This window comes from Chrysochloris asiatica, unplaced genomic scaffold, assembly GCF_000296735.1.
Source record: "Chrysochloris asiatica unplaced genomic scaffold, ChrAsi1.0 scaffold00001, whole genome shotgun sequence".
NCBI classification, from domain to species: Eukaryota; Metazoa; Chordata; class Mammalia; order Afrosoricida; family Chrysochloridae; genus Chrysochloris; species Chrysochloris asiatica.
Window position 1 is genome coordinate 27754690 of NW_006408519.1, and position 6003 is coordinate 27760692.

Sequence of the window (6003 nt, forward strand, 5' to 3'; positions counted from 1 at the left end):
GAACCAACATGACAGCATTTAACAACCACAAAATATGGTATTATGCCTTAAGATTATTCTATGTTATCTCTGAAGTTGTTAGAAAACAAAGTTAAATAGTATATTGAGAGAGACATGTTTGTTTAATGTTCTTTTTAATTTTAAGTTGGCTTTCTTTGACTTTGCATTACTTTTATCCATGGGAGAAAAGTGAGGCTGCCTGCTCCCACACAAATTTAGTCTCAGAAACCCTGCGGAGGGTCCTGGTGAGGAGGATGCCAATTCATGGCAGCAGGTTTGGGGTTATTATTTTTATAGTTGATTTCCATTAAGTCGCACTTTTAAAAGTATTATTATTATTATTATAAGTGAATCATAACCACTAAGTTTATTGCACACAAAGTTTACTTCGCTGATCTACTGAAAATGCTTGACCAAAGTAGTTCTAACAAAAATGAACTATATCAGATTTATGAAGAGGACAATTATATTTCAAGCATTTCACTTATATCCCAAGCATTTCAACCTTTGGTACTGTGAATTTACTTGATAGGGCATTTCTATCCAAAGTCGTCTTAAACTCCCACCAAATGATTGGGCAGGACCATGGAAATAGGGTGTAGAGGGCTGTTAATGCTGGTATAGGTTAGTTTTGCCATCCACCTATGCTTAAACAGAGTCATCTCAGAGCAGGCACAGATAATCCCAGGACCTTGCAGAAGGAAGAGCTATGAGCAGAACATGAGATTCCTACCTGGAAAAGCATCGGCAACAGAGATGGCAACGTGGAGAGACAGAGTAGCAGCGGGCTTCCTGGCCCCTGGACGGAGTAAAGCTGAATGCCTACAGACAGGAGGCTGGCTTGCAGAATGTGCTCTTAGAGCATCTGCAGACTGGCTAAGGCACTTTGTAACGCTTGTACAGCTGAGGGGCCACACGGCAGAGAGGCCAGAGTGAGGCATGCCTCAGTATGGCAGAGAAGAGGCATCCCTGACTGGAGAATTGCTGCATCCTGAGTTGTTTCTGATCCTGAATTGTACCTGTTCACTTCTCTAACATGCACCATATTTGTGAGTATTGTCCATGACTTCTGTGTGGCCATTGCAACAGATTATCGAACCCAGATATGAAGCAGAGTGATGTGAGAGGGATGGTTGGTGTCTGTCACAAGAGGGTAAAGAAGGCTGTAGGGTGGAAGCATGTCTGACCTCTTCTTCACAGGAATTGGCCTTGTGCTGATTTTGAGTTTGATTCTTCTTCCCCCTAATGAAGCCAGGGGAAGTCAGATATGGCTTCCACACCATTTTTGCAATACCATTGAACTAAATCAAGATGTCTAGGACTCTGTGGAAAGCTGATGAGGTTCTCAAACTTCTATTGATGCAGAGGGAGCACAGTGGCTCTAGATGATAAGTACTGGACTGTGAACCCCAAGGTTAGTGGTTTGAGCCCACCAGCCACTGTGTGGGGGAAAGATGAAAATTTCAGCTCCCACAAAGATTGTAAAAGTCTTGAGAACCTTATGCAGAGTCACTATGAGTCAAAAGTGTCAGGACAGCACTTAACAACATCAGCTAATCCAGAATTGCATAAAACCCAAACTGAGACTACATTCGACTGAGAAAACGAAAATTGTGATAGTTTATATGATAATAGTGCTGATATTCAATGTTCTAGCATCTAAATAGAAGAAAGTATTTTTTCCCTCATTACTTCAAATTTGTATTGCAGATGGTATGAAAACTTAACTTCTTTTTTTGTATCTCACATAAGATTAGAAAACATTATAACACACGTGACAATGTTAACTACATACATTCAAAATGCTGTAAAATGATTTCATCCATGAACTCCAGGAACTAAATACTAAAATGATATTAAATTCCTGAATGTAAAGAGAAAAGTAGTTCTTCACAACTAAACGGCCCTCCATGACGTTGTTTATATTGACTCTGAAATTGTTATATGGTGTCAGTCTTTGTTCTGATACTCTAATGAATGGTTTCATAGGCTAGAGAAGCCTTTGGTGACCAAAAATTAGCCTGTTATTGCTATAAGGTATCTTGTATATTAAATGGACAATGGCTAAAATGTCCATTCATGGAGTCTCATCCGAAAAGGACTTCACATGCTTCTTATTAAGCCATGTGCCACTCAATTGTTACTATTGTTAATAGATGTCGTGTAGTTGGTTCCAACTCATAGCAGCCCTATGTGCAATAGAACGAAACACCACCTGGTTCTGTACCGTCCTCATAATTGCTGCTTTGCTTCAGCCCATTGTTGTTGTCACTGTGCCAATCCATCTCATTAGGGGGGTCTCCCTCTTTTTTACTGTCCCTCCACTTTACCAAGCATACAAGGAGTTAAAGGCTTGAATTCAACTCTCCCAATTAAAGAAGACTACAACTGCTGCTTTGGTGCTGAAGGATAATGTACTAGACAGCAAGGTCAGTTTAAACTGCAAGGTCTGCAATTCAAACCAGCTAGCTGCTCCTTGGAAACCCACTACCGGGGGGCTCTGTGAACTAGAATCTGCCTGATGGGCTTCCCATCACAGCAACAATAGCAGCTCCTGATTAGGTTATTCAGCCTACTGACTTAGGCTGAAATCTAGGTGTTCCAGCACTTACAAGCAGAGAACTTCACAAGAAGTAAACAGCTGGCCCAAGAATACAGATCAAAACGCAATACAGATTGGTTTTACTGGTCCTCCTTGCTTTAACGCTCTGTTCTTTCCCTGGGAACCGAAATCCGTTGTTTTTAATGCGATCAGTAACCGCCTTAGTAACTTTCATGTGTTTTAAACATTTTACTACATCTTTTTGTTCTTAACATTTTACTTATTTTTCTCCTCAACTTGATAATAGAGAATGTGGTGGCTCTGTAGAATAAGCCACAAGGTCCATGGTTTGAGCCCACCCACTGATCCAGGGGAAAAATATGAAAAGCTTTCTGCTCCTGAAAAGATTTACAGCCTCTAAAACCTTATACAGGGTCATTATATAGTGTCAATGCATGAGTCAAAATGGACTCGACAGCACTGAACAGCAATGACAACAATTTGATAACTTTATTGCTGAAGTTTACTTAGTTATTGCCTTAATTGGCATATTTATTTACCTTTTCTGGATTGTTTTTATCAATTGTGAAGGCCTTCTTAAATCTTCTTTTTATTCACTATAACTTCCATGAAAGCATTGCATAAAAATATCTTTATCTAGTTAGCCCAATCTGTTGCATAGTCAGCTAATCTAACATATTGTTGGATTTTCCATAAAACCCCTAAGACTGTACATGGAAACTCAGATTTACTAGCTACTCTAGTGATGTTGATGCTAGGTCATTTCAAGAGAAATACCTGAAGACCCTTGCTAAAGTAATTTTAGACTACAGGAATGTCTTAAATTTTCTATTGTTCTAGCAGAGAGAAGGGGTCCTAGTGTGGTACTGTAGGGTAACCACTGGACTTCTAACTACAAAGTTGGTTGTTTAAACCCACCAGACACTCCTTGAAAACCCTATACAAGGTCACTATGAGTTGGAACTGAATTGGCAACACTGGAGTCCTGGTGTGGTGCTGTGGGTTAATGTGCTGGACTGCAAAGTCGGTTTGAACTGCAAAGTCGGTGGTTCAAGCTCACCAGATGCTCCTTGGAAACTCTATACAATGTCAGAATGTGTTGGAACTGACTCGATGGCACTTAACAAAAATAACAATAACAATAAGCAGATAGGAAAACATAGCATTGTTAATATTTTTAGTTGTACGTGGATTAACACCTCTGGAGAGTTAGGACAAGACACTAAAGAAATTCACCAAAAGGCTACCAGGTTGCCCATGCCTTTTGAGAAAAAATATCCTTCTCTTGGTATCTTCAGTTGGCTCCCCAAGGCATAGACTCCTATGTCAAATCTGTTTTATTAACAAGACTTATGATACTAATGGCTATTATCATTATAATTAGAACACTTAATTCAATATGAAAGTTATTATTGATCCTTTGTCTCAGAGAACCAATCTGTTACCAATGAAGGCCTTATATGCATCAATAAAACTTATTTCATCAATGGACATGAATTCTCACTCTAAATAGTTCTGACTTACATAACAGCCAAGTAGTCCCTCTAATATGGTCCTGCTCCATACTAGTCTTTCCTGAAAGATCATTGAAGACCAGATGCTAAATCTAGGCATGGTGGAGATAGTGGAGGTACCAGCTATTAAAAATAATGGTGTCCAAAATTTGCACCAAAATCAAATGGCCATACAAAAGAATAGTTGAAATAAAGTAGTCCATGTAAGAAAAAGTAAACCATACTATGTTTGATTGAATAAGAATTTCGTGGAAATCATTAATCAAAAGTAGGGAATGTATTAGATTCTGAAATTGAACTTACTTGGTGTGTATAAAGAAAGCAGCTGAAAGTGAAGCCTTAACTCTATCTTGACATGAGTCTGGAATTCATGTTGACTTTTAAAATTGCCTTTTCTAATAGCAGGTTTTTTGACTTTTTGTGCTGCCTTGACCATAGATCCTAAACCAAACACGAAACCCACTATCACTGGGTCAACTCTGATTTATTGTGATCCTACATAGGATTTCTGAGACTATAAAATTTTTATGGGAACAGAGAACCTTATCTTTCACCCTCAGAATGGCTGGTAGGTTTAAACTGCTGACTTTGTGATAAGCAGCCCATGCCTAACCCACACCACTAGCAGGGCTCCTTATATACCTTAAAGGAAATCTATTTCTCTATGGTCAGGCAGATGCAGAATGTCAGAACACTTCCTAGGGTGAGTCTTTCCTCTATGGTCAAACAGATGCAGGCTGTGATAACCTGTATCGGAAGGCTCTTGATGCACAGCAGTACTACAAATCTGCCTTAAAACAAACCCCAAGACAAGCTTAAGAAAGCAGTTTTATTCACATGTTCCTAGAAAAGCATGCTCTGAGATTGTCTTGTGACCAGCCTGTCAAACATCTGAAAAGCATGTATACTTGCAATTCTGTACCTATAATCAGTCATGTTCTGGTGTAGCTCTGGAAGATAAACACGGTTGGAACTGCAAGGTCAGTTTGAACCACAAGGTAGGCAGTTCAGATGCGCAGTTGCTCCTTGGAAATACTCTATGGGGTTGCTATCAGTTGGGACAGATGACTCAATGGCACCTGACAACAACAAATCAATCATGTAAACCCACGGATGTTGTATTCCTCAATCACTGTAAAACCCCCTTTCATTAACCTGTCTTTGACTTTGACAAATTACTAGTAAGCCAATATTGTGTTGTCAAGTTTTGGCTTTACAATATGAATATGGCCTGGATGCTTGGAACTCCTTGGAGAGCATAGTTTCCTAGTTCAAACTGCCTTGTCTTCAAGAAGCTCTGTGCTTTGAGTCAACAGAGTACATAGTATGACTCTGTAACTAGTTGTTGAGTTATGCAGATTTGCTAGGTGTTGGTAACTTCATTATTCAATGTAAAGAAAAAAACCAGAATCATTGATAAAACCACCAACCTCAACCAATAAGTCTTCACATATTGGAAAACTGATATTCATGATGGCAAATAAAAGTTTTTAAAGATTCAGATTTTCTCTTGAGACCACTTACATTATCACTACTAGCAACCTATACTGTCAGATGTTTTCATTCAAGTGACAAGTTTGATTCATTGATTAAAATATGAGAAAAAGTATATTCTAAGTAACCAAAATTGAGCAATAGTAATTTTTTTTGCAAGTTGTTCTTTCAAGGAAAAAGGTATTCCATAATAAAAATAGATATCTCAGTTCACAATATAACTACATGAAAATATTTTGTCCAGACAACCATAGCAACTGGTATGCAAAAGCATTTTATGTCCACTTTCCATTTCTTCATGCAGAAAAATAAAAAGGCAAACATTCAAGGTAGTGATTTCATGCAATTAATATTTTTTGCTGTTTCTCTCGTTGGTCAGTTTGTCGTACTGTGAGGCTTGTGAGTTTCTGTGATTCTGAAAACTATGCCACC